We start from the raw sequence: 21,970 nt of genomic DNA on the forward strand, positions 1-21,970 counted from the left end.
TGTAATACGTTTTTTGTTCAGCCATACAGCAATAGATGATATCTGTCTATTATCTGACACCTTCTATGTTAGATACTTCTCTTTGTTTTTAGTGTCTATTTTTTTTTTTCTGCTGGATTTACTCTCTAATTTATGCTGCAGCTGTCACATATACTGTAATATTGTACATGGTAATTGTTATATATTGTATATATGATATAGACATAATATAATATAATATAATATATCAGTATATATAATATACTGTACATATACTATGTAAATATTACGTATATATGTTATATTTTATATCGCTATATTTAGTCTATTTATACCTGCATTGTCCTTTCCATCCTTACACTTTCCATCATTGTAACTGAGCTACTGTGTGGAACAATTTCCCTTGTGGATCATTAAAGTTTGTCTATGTCTAAGTCTGTGTGAGAAATTTCAAGTCAAAAGGACTGTATTAACAGCAATACCATGTGATGTACTGTATTTATAAATACAGTAACTGTGAATAGTTGGTAACACTAGCCAATAGCTAGCTATGATCAAATGTTACGTAGAACGTTGCCTGTGCTGTGTATAAACTAAGGCAGGAGTCGGCAACCCAAAATTTTGAAAGAGCCATATTGGACCAAAAATATGAAGAAAAAAAAATCTGTCTGGAGCCGCAAAAAAATTAAAAGCCTTCTATAAGTAATATAATGAAGGTAACACATGATAAGTGTCTATATTAGCTACATTAGCCTACTATCATAGGCTGACACACATTTTCTTTGACAGAAATGTTGAAATGTAATATTTATTCTACCCATTTTTACAACATTGTAAAACATTAGTAAAATGGAGGCTTCTCAGAGGGTGAGATAACTCCTGGATATTACTGGCTTAGAATGGCCAAAGGTATAGATGTGTGGGTCCAAGTTAAAGAAAAGGGCGGGCTGTCTTCTTCGAATGGATTTATAACAATCTATGCAAGCTGGGTAACGTTTTTGTTGTGGTCTATAATGGCACCCAAACAACTATCAGAAATGCAGGCAATATTACATACAGATAATATGTCATGAGAAATGCAAATATAAATTAAATACACAGAAGACATAGGAAATTAAATGAGCTCAAATATACCTACAAGTGAGGCATAATGATGCAATTTGTACATAAAGCTAGCCTAAATAGCATGTTAGCATCGACTAGTTGAGGAACATATATATATATATATATATATATATATATATATATATATATATCCATCCATCCATCCATCCATTTTCTATCGCTTGTCTTTTTTGGGGTCACGGGGGGTGCTGGAGTATATATATATATATATATATATATATATATATATATATATATATATATATATACACACACACACACAGCAACACATTTTTTTTAACCCAATGTGGCCCTCGAATCAAAAAGTTTAGGGACCCCTGCTATATGCACTACAGACACTACCGCTTTGGTCCACTGGCACCGCCAAAATCAACCAAAACTGAAACTTCTTAATGGGGCCTTTAAAATGCAAAAACATTTTTTTGTCAGAATACATTTTTTCAGGACGTTTGTAGGCCATCTCTCCGCAAATATGTCATACCTCAGCAGTCAGGAAGAGCTTTTGATTATCATTTTATACCAAATGATATACTGCGGGAATCAGTTTGAATCGAGAATCGTGTTGAATAAAGAATCAATTCTTACTGGAATCGTCAACCCAACAATCAGAATTGAATCGTTAGTTGTTGTAAGATTCCCATCTTTACAGAATAGCCTGGTTATTGTGTATTTATAATGATACTTTAACATGTGCAATCACATTAGCAATGTGGGGACTTTGATAGCTGTTCTTGTACATTTGTGATACAAAAATGAGCAAAATATCCTCCTCAAAAAGGCGCATTAAACCGACGGTGAAGATGAGCCGTTGTCTCCACCGAGGTGGCAGTGGTTGACTTGGCAACCGAACCTCTCGGGTTGTCGAGCTCGATACACACTCATCATGTAGTCATTTTTTATTGGCATTTTGTAAGTAAGTGTCATTGTGTGTGTTTTTATAGCGTAGAAATACGAAATAGTATTACTCCACACTTAAGATCTCTGGACTGAAGGATGTTGTCATATGACAGCATCTTCTTCTTTTTTTCTAATTATTAATCTCCACAGTCATCCTCTCCATTTGTGCTTTCTCCCTTTTTCTTCGTCGTTTTGTTGGAGACTCAGGCCCCGCCGTCCAAATCCCCAGGGAGAGGTTGATGCGGTAAAACAAATCTGATGGATCCAATGTGTCTGGAAGCAGCAGTTTGGACCTCATGGCGTCCTAGAGAATAGAGGAAAAAGGAAGGAGAAGGTATCAAAGCAATCAGATGTTCATCAAGCTCATCATTTCGCTTGTTGAAGTGAGCTAGCGTTTGTGTGTGTGTGTGTGTGTGTGTGTGTGTGTGTGTGTGTGTGTGTGTGTGTGTGTGTGTGTGTGCATGCAGGCCTCTCTGATATCAGCTAGCGTGTGTGTTTGTGTATGTGCGAGCTTGTAAATGTTTGATGGGTTTTGATCCTACCATCTGTCCACTACACCACTGCATGGCGGAGACAAAGACAGAGAGGTTGGGTTACGCCAAGGTCTACAAACGATTGAAAATGAATATGTTCCCATGTGAGCAGCATATATTTAACGGGTGTTTAATTGCTACCGTAAATGCTCCAATCAGAGACACAAAGAGGATGTGTAGTAAATTGTAGAAAATGTTTTTTTTTTTTAATTTGTCAACACATTTTTTTAACTGTAATAATAATTTAGAGTGCATGAGAAAGCGAAAAGGAAACTATAGCTGTTGTTGACTGGTGGTCATGTATTACCACAGCAACAGCAGAGCCAATGTTGTATTAGCAGTAAGCATCAAGCGACTCAGTCAGCATTAATTCTGTTGATTGGCTCATTGTAAAGAGTGTAATACGTGTTTCGCACCAACAGCTGACATTTTAAAGCACATGCAGATAAGATATAATTTGAGTGTAATAAAATCCTATGACAATGATAAAAAAATTATAATAAAATCTTTATATCAGGAAAAATGGTTGTTATTTTTTATGATTATAAAGCCAAAATTTGGTCACAAAAAAGTCATAATTTAATAAGAAAGAAAATAAAATATAAATACTATTTGAACAAATAAATGAAATATATGGTAAATATTGTGTAAACAAATTTTATCCGACTAAAATTTTATTGTTATATAAATAAACCTACTCAGTGGCCAAGTGGTTAGAGTGCCCGCCCTGAGATCGGTAGGTTGTGAGTTCAAACCCGGCCGAGTCATACCAAAGACTATCAAAAAATGGGACCCATTACCTCCCTGCTTGGCACTCAGCATCAAGGGTTGGAATTGGGGGTTAAATCACCAAAAATTATTCCCGGGCGCGGCCACCGCTGCTGCCCACTGCTCCCCTCACCTCCCAGGGGGTGATCAAGGGTGATGGGTCAAATGCAGAGAATAATTTTGCCACACCTAGTGTGTGTTTGTGACTATCATTGGTACTTTAACTTTAACTTTTTAACTTTAAAGTTGAATTTTACGAGAATACACTTTTTTTTTTTTTTTTTACAAACATTTACATTTTAATGAGAATAAAGTCAAAATTTGACAAGACATGAAATGCATATACTCATGCATGTAGAAGTAGATAAGGCTGCAGGATGCTGACCATTTCTTACACTGCATATTCAGGTACTGCCTTGTTGAGTTTTAAAAAACACAACTTCAGGCGGTTGCCTACGGCCACAGCTGTTAATGCTAATACATTTTGAGCTCAAACAAGGCAATAGTTCAACTGTAAACAATATTTAGGCTGTTAATACTTATGTGCATGGGATTTCTTTGTTTTTTAATTTTTTAATGAACTTAAAAAAAACATTATCATTATGGGGTATTGTGTGTAGAATTTTGATGACAAAAATGAATTTATTCAATTTTGGAATAAGGTCAACATGTGGAAAAAGTGAAGCGCTGTGAAAAAGTCTGGATGCACTGGAGATCAAGCGTTTGTAGTCATTTACAGAAAAAAAAAAAAAAGACTCGTAAATAAATAAATAAAAATGTATTAATGTAAAATAAGTTTGTACAAATAAGCCTTTGCTTTTGTAGATGACTGATCCTCTCTGTAGCTGCAGCATTGATTGATATCCCATATTTCCACTGTTTAAAGAGACTATCTTCATTTGATCTTGTGATGTTTTCAAAGACAGAATTCGAAATGATACTGCATTCGATTGTGTACCTAATTAAGTGTCCACTCAGTGTGTAACTTACTGTACTGTGGCACGATGCTCATAAGTGAAATTTGCTATAAATTAATGGGGAACTGCACTTTTTTATTTTTTATTTTGTCTATCATTCACGATCCTTATGTAAGAAAAGAACACAAATGTTTTTCTTTTTTTATGCATTCTAACTCGTAAATAAACATTAGCAAAAGTCAGCTAACAATGGAGCCAATGTGAGTCTTTCTATTATATCTTAAATCCCCCATCGTTGTTTTATGTTTTACATATATACATAAGTATATATGTAATGTAGTAACAGGCACCTTCTTATTAACATGTAATATTTACGTATTTTGCTGATTTTAAGCATACGGCGGTGTATTAATTTCACAAACGCGTCACAAAGTTTGCGTTTTCCTTCAACATCATCACTAAGCATCATGCAGCATTAGTAAAGTGCTGAACAAGATATACAAACTTCAAACATAATAAAACAATCACTTACTGTACAATGTCTGCTCTCACTGGAATGCCGATTGATGGGATCTTCATATCTTCCAGTTTAGATAAGGAATTGATCATAATCCTCACGAAAGTTTTAAAAAAATGTGCCGCAAACAAGCGTCTTTTTGTGCTTTCTTTCTATAAGTTGGATGTCAAAGGTGACCAACATCTGGGTTTATGGCCACATCCTTCTACTATCCAGGTAAGAGGCATTTTTTTAAATCTAGAATTAACTTTTACCAACTCAGAGGCCGACTCAATATGTCAATATAGCAGCATACCCAGCAGGCACAAGACATTAAAACAACGTTGAGAACTTGTTAAATTAGGTACGGATGTTGAGCAACTCAAACATAACGTTTTGATGATGTTTAATTAATGTTGGGTTCTGACGTTAATTTGACCATGGAATTTTGGTCATTTCCCAACCAATATTCTACAACACAAATACAACGTTGAAACAATGTGCTTTCTTTACTACCAACAACGTGGATCCAACGTTAGTCACCAACGTTGTCTGAATTTACAAATACAACTATTTTGCAACGTTGTTTCAAAATCAGTTTTAAAGGACATGTATATATAATCAACGTTGTATCAATGTCTTGCATACTTGCCAACCTTGAGACCTCCGATTTCGGGAGGTGGGGGGCGGGGGGCGTGGTCAGGGGTGGGGCGGGGCGTGGTTGGGGGCGTGGTTAAGAGGGGAAAAGTATATTGACAGCTAGAATTCACCAAGTCAAGTATTTCATACATATATATATATATATGTATATATATATATATATATATATATAAATATCTACATCCTGAAAATATGCAAACAAAACTGTGTTTAGATAATTGATACTTCAAACTTGCATAAATAAATCTTAAGGAATATAACATAACTTTGCTTCTGAGAGCTTCAAAATGTAATGAATAAAATGCTAAAGTTGTTGATAAACAAGCAATTATTTTAATAATTAAATATGGTCATTTTAAAGGAATTATGATCATTTAAAATTAATTATTTCAAATATGTTTATTTTAATGTATAATTATATGGCTGGATGTAATAAAGAGTCAGAAAAAATACAAATAAAAATACAATTAATTTTGATGTTTTTAGCAAAATATAGTAAAAATGTATTTTGTTTTTTTTTGTTTTTTTTTAATTAATAAATATATTTATTTTTAGGTAAGATAAACATAATAATACAATTTATCTCTAGTCTGGATGATTTAGTTCTTGTCACCCTGTTGTCCTCCCGTAGTGAAAAAAGGCTGTCCTCACTCAGGTCCGCATGGAGCTGGAGGGGGCGTGGCCTCCAGCTCCGGCTGAAAATCGGGAGATTTTCGGGAGAATATTTGTCCCGGGAGGTTTTCGGGAGAGGCGCTGACTTTCGGGAGTCTCCCGGAAAATTCGGGAGGGTTGGCAAGTATGATGTCTTCTGCCCGTTGGGTAAGCTAGTTAGCTCTCTGTGATCACGGCGCCGCTAAAATAGTTTGTCTGCAAAAGCGCTTATAGTAACAATATCGCTAATACTTCATAAATATTCATACACAAGATTTAAATTGAATATTTTTAATGTTTTTTTTAGAGGGCTTTATGGGCGTAATAGTGTATTCCTATTATCTGCATTGTTAGCCACCTCACACTAGCCATATTTTACAACTGAGAATGCATAAAAAAAGAAAAATAGACCAGTTTGTGTTCTTGTCTTACATAGGGACTGTGAATGATAGGCAAAATTCCAAAAAAGAGAAGTTCCTCTTAAATTAAGCAAAGTATGTGTGAATGTGAGTGTGGATGCTTGTCTGTCTATCTGTGTTGGCCTTGTCCCGAAAAGGGACAAGCAGTAGAAAATGGATGGATGGATTAAAACGCCAATTGTAGCTTCCCTCTTTGAATCCATAATGCAATTTTGGAAAGCCTATCAACTCACCTCTTGTGTGATAATCACCTCCATCATGACTGTGATCTCCATTTAAGGCTTCATCTGAGCATTGCCAGCCAGCTAGATGGTCAATGTATGCTAAACAGCTTTATATTGACTTTTCAGCAGGTATTGATTGTAGTGGTCCATGACATTTCAATGCATAGCACAGTGCATGGTTAATGTTGAGCTTAAGGGGGGTATAGGTGACATGCCTTCTTTGTGTTCACACTGCTAAATGCATGAACAAATATGTTCATACATGCACAGCAAATACACTAAGCCCTTCCTCCCCAATAGTCAGCTTGTTGGGGCACCTCCCATGAGCAGAAAGGTTTGAACACTGATCATGTCTGTCTCTCTCTACTAATTAATGGCTCGAACTAGCGACAGGCCAGATTGTGAACTCTCCAAAGTGAGGTCAATAAACGCGACACAGCAGAAAGGTGCATTCACAGTGTGGGGGGTGGAATCAATCTCCTGAAACCTTCCACACTAAAAAAGTCACAAAAATGAGAACAAAGCTCATACAACGATAATCAGCTAAAAAATGTTGTCATTTTACGATAATAAATACATAATTTCAAGACAATAACATTGTAAAAATATGAGGCAAAAATTATAATAAAGTTAAATATCAGAAAAAAGGTTATACTGTCACAATAATTAAGTCTGAGTTTGTTTGAAAAAAAAAGGCTTGATAACTCAATTAAAAGTTCAATTTTAAGAGAAAAAAATCTAAATTGACATTTTGGGGGAACACAATTTGTATACCGCACCAACAATGCTGTAAGCTTGCCAGAATAATGTTGATATTTTGGGAGAATAAAATGTGTATACTTTACAAATAACATTGTAGTTTTGTGAGAATAAGGTTGACATTTTGGGGGGGAATAACATTTGTACACTACGAGAATGATAGACAAATATCAAATCTAAACTTTAAGATTTAAGATAAATGTAAACACTATTTGAATAATTTTAAGGGAAAGTGCCCATTTTATCAAAACAAACTACAAACACAACCTGAATTAAGACATAATATTACCAGAATAAGGTAATTTTATGAAAACAAAGCCAAAGTTAATGGGATAGTACAAAAAAAGTTGGTTTGTTTTATTTGCACACAGAATGAGAGAAAACAAAGAACAATATACAATGTAAAGCATAAATATGTGCGGTACAGGTTAAAAGACCCTAAGTAAAGACACCTCCCCCAAAATGTCCCAATTTACACAGCAGCAAAAAATAAAAATAGACAAGTCATGTCATACAGCAAACATCTTCATTAAAACATGTAATTTACTTCAGACAAACATGACCTTACATTTTTTTTTTTTAAGAATAAAGTGTAGTTGTAGATTGAAGAGCTGGTGGCATTTCATTCCAAAGAGAGGGTCCTCTGTATTTTAGTGTACATTTCTTAGTTGACGTTCTACATAATGGTAGATAAAAGTCATGACAGTGTCTTGTTGAGTAAGTATGTATATTAGAAAAAAGTGGAAAGCAATGATGGAAAACTGTTGGTAAATCAACGAACAAATGTACATACTAATAAAATGGATGCACAATATATGTTCACATTAAATATTGTCAAAATACTGTTTAAAAAAACAAAAAAAACAAAAAAAAAACAGAAGCAGATGAAGACTGGATTGGAAAAATTCATTATTCTCCAAAAATTATTTTGGATAAATAACATTTGATAAAAGTATGAATGACAAGTAGGACCCGGAATACTATTGCAATACATTATAAGTGGATATATTAAACTATATTATAAAGTCAACATACAACAACAATCAATCAGTCATCAATCAAACTTTATTTATATAGCCCTTAAACGTAAATGTCTCAAAGGGCTGCACAATCCACAGCGACATCTGATCCTCTGATCCCACATCAGGGTAAGAAAAAACTCAACCCGATGGGCACAATGAGAAGCCTTGGAAGGGACGGCAGATGTGAATTTAAGGAGAATAGAAGTGGCAGAGGGGTTAGTGCGTCTGCCTCACAATACGAAGGTCCTGAGTAGTCGTGAGTTCAATCCAGGCCTCGGGATCTTTCTGTGTGGAGTTTGCATGTTCTCCCCGTGGCTGCGTGGGTTCCCTCCGGGTACTCCGGCTTCCTCTCACCTCCAAAGACATGCACCTGGGGATAGGTTGATTGGCAACACTAAATTGGCCCTAGTTTGTGAATGTGAGTGTGAATGTTGTCTGTCTATCTGTGTTGGCCCTGCGATGAGGTGGCGACTTGTCCAGGGTGTACACCGCCTTCCGCCCGATTGTAGCTGAGATAGGCTCCAGCGCACCCCGCGACCCTGAAGGAAATAAGCGGTAGAAAATGGATGGATGGATGGATGGATAGAATCCACCAGAATCATTTTACGGATATAAAATCTAAGTTTCACGTGACTAAAATCTAAATTTTATGAAAACAATGTCCCAATTTTACGGGAATAATGTCCAAATTTCGGAAGAATACAACTAAAGTACTAAATCACTTAAGTCTAGATTTTACAAGAATACAGCTCAAATTTTATGAGAATACATTTTTAAATATTAAGTAGCCGAAGTCATAGTTTTATAAAAATAAAGTCCACATATTATGGGAAAAAAAATGTAATGTTAACAAAGTTGTAGTTTTATGAGCATTCTACATTCATTTCAGAAAAAAACAGTACGAAGTTGTAATTTTAAAAGACAAAAAGTTGTAATCTTATGAGAATCAAATCAGAGTATTACAAGAAAAAAAATTGTTTATGTGTTTGTATATACTGTATACTGTATGTATGTATATATGTATATATAACAAAGCATATATATATATATGTATGTATATACTATATATATTTTGGGGGGTTAGGGGCGGGAATCATTATCTTATGTAAATCAAGTAAAAAAACAACAATTGATTAAAGCAAGAGACATTTTGCATACAGTGCTGGTCTCTGAGGGATTGCGTCTTTGGGTGACGATTAAATGAACTAAGATGGGGGTTGTAGGGGAGTGACTAAAGAGCAGCTGGAGGCAGTGGTGTGTAGTCATGTTGTGAAACGTCATTTTGACTGACACACACACACACACACACACACACACACACACACACACACACACACACACACACACACTCACACACACACACACACACACACACACACACACACATCTCAAAGTACATCCCAGCATGGTGGGAGGTGCAGCTGTACAACATGATAAGACCCACTTTCAGCTCCACCTCGAACTTTAAGTGATCTTTCATCCCTATTAGCTTAACCATCATTAACACACACACGCAAGATGACTAACGTCAGGTCTTGATAAACACACACTACACACAACACCAGTTTCATCACACACACATCAGTGACACTTTAAGGAGGACTTTCATTATTGATGAGACCACATACTCTGTACATTTATTGGGGGTGTGGGGCGGCTCCAGTCTGCTTGACTCAGCATTCCTCTGCCTATTGCTCTTTTTTAAGCTTGTGTCAGCACTGTGCATGTGTGTGTACACATACGCACAGGAAGGAGACAATAATGGCAAGGCAAACATAGACAATACTGTATACTAAACTAAACACAACCTATAAGAGATATAAATATATATAGATGTAAATCTGAATGATCATATAATAATATAATTTATACTGTATCTTATACATTCCATTGTTTTTTTTAATTTTAGATTTGTTTGTATTATGTGTTGTTATGTTATACAATACAGTATTATGGTTATTGAGAATGTTCTGTCAGTATGCTGTACTGCATCCTCACGATTTGGTACTTAACGAGCTACATCCCTAATTATCATGATACATTTTTTTCTTTGCAAAAGCCATAATTTGCAGAGAAAAAAAGTCGACAATACGATGCGAAACAAGTTACAATAATATAAAAAACAGTAATTTTACTATAGTAAGGTTTATTGTGAAAAGCAGTTGAGTATGAATTTGTAATTTTAAGAAACTATTAGAAATAAAATAAAAGTGGTAAAGTGGTAATTTGACAAAAAGTCATAATTTTGAAAACAAAAAAGTGTTAAAACCATAAAAAAAAGTTGCAATATTATTAGAAAAAAAAACTATTTATTTCACAATACTATATACCGTATTTTTTGGACTATAAGTCGCAGTTTTTTTCATAGTTTGGCCGGGGGTGCGACTTGTACTCAGGAGCGACTTATGTGTGAAATTATTAACACATTACCGTAAAATATCAAATATTATTTAGCTCATTCACGTAAGAGACTAGACATATAAGATTTCATGGGATTTAGCGATTAGGAGTGACAGATTGTTTGGTAAACGTATAGCATGTTCTATATGTTATAGTTATTTGAATGACTCTTACCATAATATGTTACGTTAACATACCAGGCACGTTCTCAGTTGGTTATGTATGCGTCATATAACGTACACTTATTCAGCCTGTTGTTCACTATTCTTTATTTATTTTAAATTGCCTTTCAAATGTCTATTCTTGGTGTTGGGTTTTATCAAATAAATTTTCCCAAAAAATGCGACTTATACTCCAGTGCGACTTATATATGTTTTTTTCCTTCTTTATTATGCATTTTCGTCCGGTGCGACTTATACTCCGAAAAATACGGTAAGAGTTTTATTTTGAAAAGTCAAAATTTAGTATAGAGTCATAATTTTAAGAGAATCGATTACTGTAGCTATTTCTTTAGTGTTTTAATGCTATCCTTTATCCACAGCAAATGTTGTTAATGGGCTATAAGCTACATTACACACCCATTTAAGAGTGAAAAGTCATAATACAATAATAAATAAGAATGCGATATTATGAGGGGAAAAAAAACCTTCATTTTAATATGTAATAGCAAATTTACGAGAATAAAGTCGTAATTTTAAGAAACTCTTTTAGAAATATAAAGTTGGAATTAGACAAAAACAAGTTTATGTTTTAAGAAAAAAAGTTGCAACAACATAAGGAAGAAGCTACAATATTATAAAAAAATAACAATTAATCTTATAATATATATGAATGTTGTCTGTCTATCTGTGTTGGCCCTGCGATGAGGTGGCGACTTGTCCAGGGTGTACCCCGCCTTCCGCCCGATTGTAGCTGAGATAGGCTCCAGCGCCCCCCGCGACCCCAAAGGGAATAAGCGGTAGAAAATGGATGGATGGATGGAATATTATAGTAAGAGTTTTATTTTAGTAAGTCAATATTTTATGAGAACAAAGTCATAATTTTAAGATAATGTATTATATATACTGTATATTTTGTCTTCTAATGCTATCATTTATTTATAGCAAATGTTGTGCTACATGCTATGTTACACACCCATTTAAGAAAAAAGTCATATAGAAGTTGCAAATTACAAAGCTGTAATTTTAGAAGACTATACTCTGAATATTACAAGACAAAAAAAACAGTTTTAAACATTATTTATGCTTATTAGAAATTGTGATTACATTTTTAAAACTGATTCATTAATTTTGATTAATCACAGTAAATTACTTACTTAAATTGACATTTAAAACACATATGGAATTTTATTGTCAAAATATAATGCAGGAAATTTGCCAGCGAGCACAACAGTTGTTGTCTCCTCACTCATCTTTGCTCTATGCATTGACCTCATCCCTGACGATATCACAATTCGCGCCTTTCAGGTTAACAATCCGCAATCAAGGTAAAGGTGCATGTGCGATCAAATAAACTGATTAGATACATGATTAATGCAATAAGGTTTTGTGATTAATCGCACTAGTTAACTTTTACAGCCCTAATTATTTTGTAACAATATATGTTAATATAACATATTATACACTACGTTGTCCTATACTGTGGCATATTTTTGAAATGTTGCAGGTTATGCTACACAGCAGTACCTCAACTTAACAGCTTAATTGATTCTGTGACGGAGCTCTAAACTCAAAACACTTATATCTCATATCAACGTCTCTCATTGAAATAAACTGAAATCAATTTAATTGGTACTTGGCTCATCCAATCCAAAACAGCACAATTTTAACATTTAACATCCATCCATCCATTTTCTACCGCTTGTCCCTTTCGGAGTCGCGGGTGGTGCTGGAGTCTATCTCAGCTGCATTCGGGCGGAAGGCGGCGTACACCCTGGACAAGTTGCCACCTCATTCAACATGAATTTAAAAAAGAAATACAAACTTTTATATAAGAAATATTATATAAAAACAATACAATAGAATGCACTACAAACAGCTACAGTAGTTTTATGAAGTATTGTGATTGTAATGTACAGCATTTGGTGAGTTTGCGAGGTATCTCCTTCCAGCTGTTTCTCCGTCAAATACACTTTCAGCAGTTTTTCAATATTTTAATGGATAAATATCCATTGTTTAGATTTCATTTTAACATCCATGGCTGGTGTCAGACTCGTTCTGCTTCGGTATGGTGCAGACTAGCAGTGATATGCTTGAATTGCATTGCCAAGTTGGCGACACTCTTGGTCACGTTTTTGATGATTTCGTTCTTTAATTCAGTGAATATCATCCACTTCTTCTTCTCAGCATTGTTCTTAACACTTACTTTCAACCTTCCCATGTTTGGAAAAACAAAGCTACAGTATGTCAATCGCTAGCTTTAAGCTCATTCTAGCAATTAAAACATGGGACGTCATGTAGTAAGAGCTGCGTGGATTTCCGACTAAGAACTGGCATAATCAGAATCAGAATCAGAATCAGAAATACTTTATTAATCCCCGATGGGAATTAAAATTTTTAGCACAACCCATTCAAGATCAGACAAACATTACAGGGAGACAGATATTTTCAAATCCAGAAAACGGCGTCCGAATTTAAGCACATTTCTATGTTAAGTTCAAATCAACGTGTAAAAAACTGTAAATGTTTGAGTGTCTGGGGCACGCCTAGGCCCCGCCCCCTTATAAATATGAAAATCATATTGAAAATTGCCATGTTCCTGAGATCTGTACCCTCTGCCCAATCAGAATTCAGTCGGAGTCAGTAGGAGGTGCTTCTTTCTCGTGTTTCGAGCAAACGAAAGAGGGTTGAGATTGTCAGCATGTCAATGCTTTGGAGTCGGAGAACCACACCCAGGAACAAATAAGATATAAGTGGTAATACATCAGGAAGAAGGTGAAGAAGAAGATGGATATGCATGGCCAAAACAGGCAAATGGTCAGAGATAGAGTACTGCTGCAACCCGATTGAAAAGATAGTCGCTGTAATGATACGTAAAACTTTAGAAAAGGTGGGTGATCCCCAATATAAATATAATTTGTGTAACTTACAACCCAATGTGTTCATACAGTACATACATACATACATACAGACAGATTCATGTGAGATTATGTAATATTATGGTATGCAATCTTTTAAATTTAAACATGTCAGCATATCAAAAAGAATACGAAAGACTTTGACTCTTGTTTGATTACTCAATGTATTATTATAACACAGGAGAGCTACTTGCGGTAGCAGCCTAAGTGACACAAATTCGGGCCATTCCTCCACCCTCCCTGGTGCCATTTGTGCCAGTTGCTGCTGTCCGCCCAACTGGCCAGGCTGTGCTGTAGTCACAAGAACACATTGTGACAGCAATAGGTAGCAAAACGATTGCCTAGATAAATTAATAGACGTCCTCACAAATATCAATAAGTATATGAAACATTAAATGCATTGGCGAAAAAGTTAATTTTGTGTAAAATATTGGCATAGCCCTCTGTGTGACGCCAAAGTATCAAAGCCTGTAGAAATGTGCGTACGCCAGCCACGAAGTTGGCGTGAAGCACCGCACATTTCCACGTTCACTCTTGATACAATTCTACTTTGCCATGAAAAAGGGCGCACACAAGGTTTTTGTGTGTACGCAAGCTTAATGCATGATGCCCCAGATGTTTTGGGCGGATTTTAAAAAGAAGTTAAAGTACCAATGAATGTCACACACACACTGGGTGTGGCGAAATTATTCTCTGCATTTGACCCATCACCCTTGATCCCCCCCTGTGAGGGGAGCAGTGAGCAGCAGCGGTGGCTGTGCCCGGGAATCATTTTTGGTGATTTAACCCCCAATTCCATATGAGGTTCACTCTGACATTTGCTAACCAACTAAAGGCAGAGACGTTTGTAACTGAAATGTTTGCTTGCAACTAAAAGCATGACAATTAGCGGAGAGACAGCTCTTATCTCAAAACACTCTGAAGTTGGGTCACCCTTAAGTTGAGCTACCACTGTGTTATGTTATGTTATGATGTACATATTATATGTAGGGCTGTTAAAAATAACAAGTTAACTCCTGTGATAAATCACAAAATATATTGCATTAATCATGTCATACACAGATTACCTGGTTAGTTGAAAGGCAGTGCGGCTTGCTGTACCGTCAAGTCTCCAACTGGTGTCCTCACTGGCTAATTTCCCTTCAAAAACAACCCTGATAGGACTTTTGATAAAAGTGTTAGCAAGTTTTGAGCAAATAAATGACGTACATTCAAATAAAACATTTAAAAAATGTTACTGGAGGAGATTCTGATTATAAAATTGCATTTTGTCCAAATATTGGGGTCTTTTTTAAGTTTAAAGGTATCCTAGCGAGTAATAACCTGTGATGAATTGTGATTCAGGCCCTGCGATGAGGTGGCGACTTGTCCAGGGTGTACCCCGCCTTCTGCCCAAATGCAGCTGAGATAGGCTCCAGCACCCCACGCGACCCCGAACGGGACAAGCGGTAGAAAATGGATGGATGGATGGAATTGTGATTCATCCAACTTCAAAAGTGTGACTAATCTAATTACAAAAAATATTAATTTGACAGCGCTGATTGAACCCTTTAAACCAGGGGTGTCAAACGTAAGATCCGGCCCGCGAACAGGTTTTATCCGGCCCGCGGGATGAGTATGCTAAGTATAAAAATGAGTCGAAATTTTTGAATGAAATAAACTGCTGTTCTAAATGTGTCCACTGGATACAATAGCAATTATTTGTGTCTATGTAGTTTATGCTACATATGTAAAAAAAAAAAAAAATAAGCCACATGATGTTAGTACATCAGTCGAGGAAAATGATCAAACTACATAAATAACATCCTGTAATTTGACTTTTACATTATTTTTTTTATCTTGATAGATTAATAATTAACACCAATAAGTTGACTCATGAACATTATCACATAATTTATTCAGAAAGTATAAATAACCACAAATAAAAGTAGAATACTATAAACCGCAACATGTAAGTGTAAAAAAACAAAAACATTATGATTTGTATATTTTCAAAATGTGCTTGTTCTATTATCAAACAAAGAAAAGGGACAAGCGGTAGAAAATGGATGGATGGATGGAAAACAATCTGAAGTTGTCTTTATTTATAAGTTATCGTGCCATGATTTTACCAGTCCGGCCCACTTGGGAGTAGATTTTTCTCCATGTGGCCCCCAATCTAAAATGAGTTTGACACCCCTGCTTTAAACCTTCTGTGTATTAAATACATCCTTTGCCTGATAATGGGTTAACTAATTAACATTGAAAATTCCATATATGTAAATTTAATCATTTAAAATCATAGCCATTTCAATTGATGAAAACTATGGTAATCTGATGCTGACATTGTTCAGACGTACTGTATACGTGTCACAAAGGCTAATTGTGACCCCAAGATGCAGTAGATAGGAGGACGACGTGCAGGTAAGACAAGTATTTAATAATTATCAACACAGAATGAGCAGTTATGCACACAGCATGCAGCTAACAGTCAGTAACATAAATATTCGAGCCCTGACTGGAGGTCGAGGCAGGCATAAATTGAAGGCTGAGTGGCAACTGACCAGGTGGGGCCAGGCTGCCAACTAGCGACAGGTGAGGGGGAAAGCGCTCAAGGAGACAGACAGGAAGTGGAACTAAAATAAGAGTGCTGACCAGGAAATAAACACAAAACTAAGGAAACAACAGCTCATTTGAAACCTGACGTGACAAGTCGTCACAATATGCCCTCCATTATTAGTCCTTCTGGGAATACACCGGAAATCCATGTATGAAAGATACCCATTTCATTTTTGGATGGATTATTTTACAATCTAGAAGTCCTACGTACTTTGACATCGGTTACCTGTGGGTAGCAATGTTTAATTGTACTGTCCCTGTCAAATAAATACATAAATACAAATAAAAAATCTATATGTCAAATTCCCCATTGATATTTTGTTGAAATTAGCAGGAAAGACGATGGCCAAGACTGACAACAATCACATTCTAATGCTTCCCAGATACAAACAAGCTGCTCTTCCAAGCTGAATGGACAGAGTAGGACCACATTTGGGAATTTGGACTTGGAGCTGGCCATCCAGCTACTGTGGTTCCTTCCAGTCTGTCAGCCAGCCAGCGTCATCAGTGCATGGACACCAGCCCAGAAGGTAAATTAAACCACTTTCGCACGCACAGTACCTTGATTGATTTTACGCGCACACATGTGTGCACGTTTATTAATTATTGCTAATTAAAAGGCAGATGCTCATATGTAGTAAACAAGAAAACATTTAAACACCCCCCCACACCCTTTTTTAAATGATGACAAACAGTGAATGAATGAACTAGTATGCTAAATTGGAATCACCATGGCAACTAGATATTCTCACATTGCAGAGTGACACATATACAGCAAAGAGTTGCCGCGGGGAGGTGGCAAAAAACATAGTTGGAGACAATTCTACATCCTTGCTTACCCTTGACACCATTTCTACACAAAAAGAGACAAAATGCAACGTTTTGAATTGTTCTTTGGCAGCACATGAGAAACATAATATAAGCATCTATTGTTTTCCAGCAAACACAATTAAAGCTATTTTTGCAGGCTATTATCAAGCACATATTGTTTAAAAGTACAAAGGCGATATGACTCCAATATAGCAGGTTAGAACTGGCAACTGAAAAATGGTTGGTATTTTTGGCACAGATATAAACACTGAATTTGGAAACATTTGTTCAGTCTGTAATGCACATATATGCACATAGACCCCCAGCTGCTGCTCTCATGTAATTTATTACACACCCTGAACCCAGTGGAGTCATGAAATCAGCCTGGCCTTTGGAGACTAACCCCCCCCCCCCCACCACCACCACACACACACACACACACACACACACACACACACACACTCACACACACACACACACACACACACACACACACACACACACACACACACACACACACACACACACACACACACAGAATCCAAGATTCTCTCTCAGTCGTCGCGGCCCGGCTACTCGACTGAGACCTTTTTGGGTTAATCAGAGTGGAGTCCCCCCAAGAGAGCACACCAGGCCGAAATAATGATAATAAACACTGAAAGAAAGCATGAAACTATGTAAAAGGTCTCAGTTGCTATGAGGAAATATAAAACAGAGGATAGCTCATCTTGAGGAACTGCCATCTTCCAAATTATCAGTACAAATATAATTTAAAGGTGGAACAAATGTGAGGTTTACACATAAAAGGTACAAAAGACACAATAGGGCCACATTGAACACAACACCAAAAAAATGCATAATTTATCATCATTTCACAAGAATAAATTAGTAATGTAGATGCAAATAATGTGAAAATATGACCTAAAGAAATTTGAAATGTATAAAAAAAAAGTACTTTCCTAATTATAGGTGACCAAAACCGAAATATTATGAAGAAAAATCTTACTAAATTAAAGTCGGAAATGTTTCCCTAATAAAATCATAATACTGTGTTGTGAGGAAAAAACACTTTCTTTTTAAACAAAAAAGTCATATTACAAGAAATATTTTGGATTTTATGATGTTAGGATTGTATATAGTCATTTTTACAAGAAAAAAGTCAAAGTTCACTAAAAAGAATGTAATACAAATAAACGTGAATGAAATTGTGATTTAACAAATATAAAACTTTTTTTTTAACAAAATAGTTTCAATTCTATAATTTGAAAAATACCAATAACTATAATATACTGTAGTTAGAAGTCTTACTAAAATAAAGTTGTAATTTTAATAGAACTAATAGACCTATAAAGTGGTAGCAGCTGTGATTCGAGCAGAATAGTTTTTACAACAGGAGTTGTAATATTACCTATATAAAGTTGCAATAATATAATAAATAAAAAATAACATTTATGCTAAAATATGTAGCAGGAATTTGTCATTTTACGAGAAAAAAGTCGTAACTTTAATATAATTCAATAAATATATATCATTAATAAAAATGATCAAAAAAAACTGAAGAGAGAAATCATAATACCATAGGAAAGAAGTTGCAGTATTATTTGAAAAACGCGTAATTTTACGATACTATTCTTAGATTTTTTTTTTTTTTAAATATTTTTTAGAATAAAGATGTAACAAATAAGAATTTATTTGAAATATAATGTGAAGGAAGTTATAATTTCACAACAAATATACTTCACAACAAAAGTCATAATTCTAAGAAAAAAAGGTCATTATTTTAGAAGACTATTCACATTATTACAAAAAAGCATTTTGGTAATATTGTGAATCATCATTTTACAGAATTCCCTATTTTTGGCCACATAATAAAAATGTATCTTTACTGTGGTATTTAAACTATTCAGTGTGGAATTTTTACGACGTATTTCACTTGTTAGGCAAGGCAAGGCAATTCTATTTATAGAGCACAATTCGTACACAAGGAAATTCAAAGTGCTTTACAGAAATTTAAAAGAAGGAAATATAATTCAAATTAAAATAAGAAAATACAATCTTCATCAAAACAATCATAATTAATGAAAATCAATCAAATATTGTAGATAAAATACTTTCAGTTGTCATATGCACAATTAAATACAAGTGTTTTCAGGCTGGATTGCCAACATTGAGGCCTGTCTCACATCTTCAAAAAGAGCATTCCAGATTTTAGGAGCATAAAACTGAAACACAGTTTCACCATGTTTGGTCCTGAGTCCAGGCACCAGAAGGAGACCACTATCTGAGGTTCTCAGAGCTCGAGATGGTTCATATGGTTCTAACATGTCAGAGATGTACTTTGGCACAAGACCATGAAAAAACTTGTTCACAAGGAGGGCTGTTTTAAAGTACCGGTATATTGTCTGAGCAACAGGTAGCCAGTGCAGTGACCTAAGTACTGTACTTATATGGTCGCATTTCCTGGTTCTAGTCAGGACTCGGGCAGCAGTGTTCTGAATGTACTTCATCTGCTTTATAGAGCCCAGTGAAAAGGCCATTACAGTAGTCTAACCTTCTGGAGAAAAAAGTATGGATTAATTAGTCTTTCTATGTCTGGTTTAGACATGCAAAATCGAATTTCAAATAATAATAATAATAATTCAAAAATATCAATGGCATATCAAATACAATTTAAATAAAAATTGAATGCCTCTTTTCTATTTGCAGCCTTCTGAGGTAAATATCAACATTTACATTTTCCACAGGCTAATAAATTTGAAAATAAAATAGCAATGAATAAACCAACCATTCAGGACTTTAAACTGCTCAGTTTGCAACACATTGATCTAATCTGATGTGCCCAAGCCAGATACGGTACCTGGCATCTTTTCTTGGATGCTAGTTCATTAATGTCGGGGCTCAGGCTTTGAGCTGAGGCAACCTTCATTATTGAACGAAGGTGTTCATCAGTCATTATATCTCGTAGTCCACCCGGACCACAGTCTTGGGGACGTGCCTTAAAGGCACTGCCTTTAACGTCCTCTACGAGCTGTCGTCACGTCCGCTTTTCATCCATTCTAACAACGTGCCGGTCCAGTCACAAGATATGTGCGGCTTCTGTACGCACACAGACGTGTATGCAACGCATAGTTGATCAACAGCGATACAGGTTACACAGAGGGTGGCCGTATAAACAACTTTAACACTGTTAAAAATATGCGCCACACTGTGAATCCACACCAAACAAGAATGACAAACACATTTTGGGAGAACATCCGCACCGTAACACAACATAAAGCTGCAATATACACCCCCGCTACCACCAACACCAAAAAGTGTGTCGGTTGAGGTTGGTGGGGTTGGGGGGGCGGGGTTTGGTGGTAGCGGGGGTGTATATTGCAGCCCGGAAGCGTTAGAGCTGCATGGGATTCTGGGTATTTGTTCTGTTGTCTTTATTTTGGCCCGCGGGCCAGAGTTTGACACCCATGCTCTAAGGTGACTAATAATAGTTTGTCTTTGCTTCTGTGGGCCGAAGACAATAATTATTAATGTTTTGTACCACACAGACACAAGTCTGTTATTAATATCCCCCCATTCACGTTTGTTAAAATGTTTAAAAGGTCTTGTCTCACTGCTACATAATTTGCTTGAATACAACTGCAGACAGGTCAAAAGGGCCGGCATAGCAAGTCAGCCCTTCCAGAAACATCCGTGCACTTCCCTGAATGAGCTTAATGAGCCCTAGGGACCAGAAGGGAATAGCTCAACCTTTGACCAGTTGAGCTACCACTGCGTTATGTTATGATGTGTTACATATTATATGTAGGGCTGTTAAAAATAACCAGTTAACTCATGTGATTAATCACATAAAATATCGCATTAATCATGTCATACATATTACCTGGTTAGCTGAAAGGCAGCGCGGCTTGCTATACTGCCAAGACTCCAACTGGTGTCCTCACTGGCTAATTTCCCTTCAAAATAAACCCTGATAGGACTTTTGATAAAAGTGTTAGCAGGTTTTGAGCAAATAGACTTAGACTTAGACTTAGACAAACTTTAATGATCCACAAGGGAAATTGTTCAATAAAATAAATAAATGACATACATTCAAATAAAACATTTAAAACATGTTACTGGAGGAGATTCTGATTATAAAATTGCATTTTGTCCAAAGATTGGGGTCTTTTTTAAGTTTAAAGGTATCCTAGCGAGTAATAACCTGTGATGAATTGTGATTCAGGCCCTACAATGAGGTGGCGACTTGTCCAGGGTGTACACCGCCTTCCGCCCGAATGCAGCTGAGATAGGCTCCAGCACCCCCCGCGACTCCGAACGGGACAAGCGGTAGAAAATGGATGGAATTGTGATTCATCCAACTTCAAAAGTGTGATTAATCTGATTTGAAAAAATATTCATTTGACAGCGCTGATTGATCCCTTTAAACCAGGGGTGTCAAACGTAAGATCTGGCCCGCGAACAGTTTTTATCCGGCCCGTGGGATGAGTTTGCTAAGTATAAAAATGAGCCGAAATTTTTGAATGAAAGAAACTGCTGTTCTAAATGTGTCCACTGGAAACAATAGCAATTATTTGTGTCTATGTAGTTTATGCTACATGTGTAAAAAAAATAATAAGCCACATGATGTTAGTACATC

At 35.9% G+C, this 21,970-nt stretch overlaps 1 long non-coding RNA gene across 1 annotated transcript in view; it reads left to right on the plus strand.

Moving 5' to 3' along the window:
* The window catches only part of LOC133607149 (uncharacterized), a 21,657-nt gene extending 4,609 nt beyond the window's left edge, over window positions 1-17,048 (plus strand). The window contains exons 2-3 of the long non-coding RNA XR_009815384.2: window positions 2,209-2,335; window positions 16,908-17,048. This is a non-coding gene — a long non-coding RNA (uncharacterized lncRNA). The remainder of the gene's footprint in view (window positions 1-2,208; window positions 2,336-16,907) is intronic.
* Window positions 17,049-21,970: the final 4,922 nt, after the last annotated feature.

Source organism: Nerophis lumbriciformis, linkage group LG09 (assembly GCF_033978685.3).
Source record: "Nerophis lumbriciformis linkage group LG09, RoL_Nlum_v2.1, whole genome shotgun sequence".
Lineage (NCBI taxonomy): Eukaryota > Metazoa > Chordata > Actinopteri > Syngnathiformes > Syngnathidae > Nerophis > Nerophis lumbriciformis.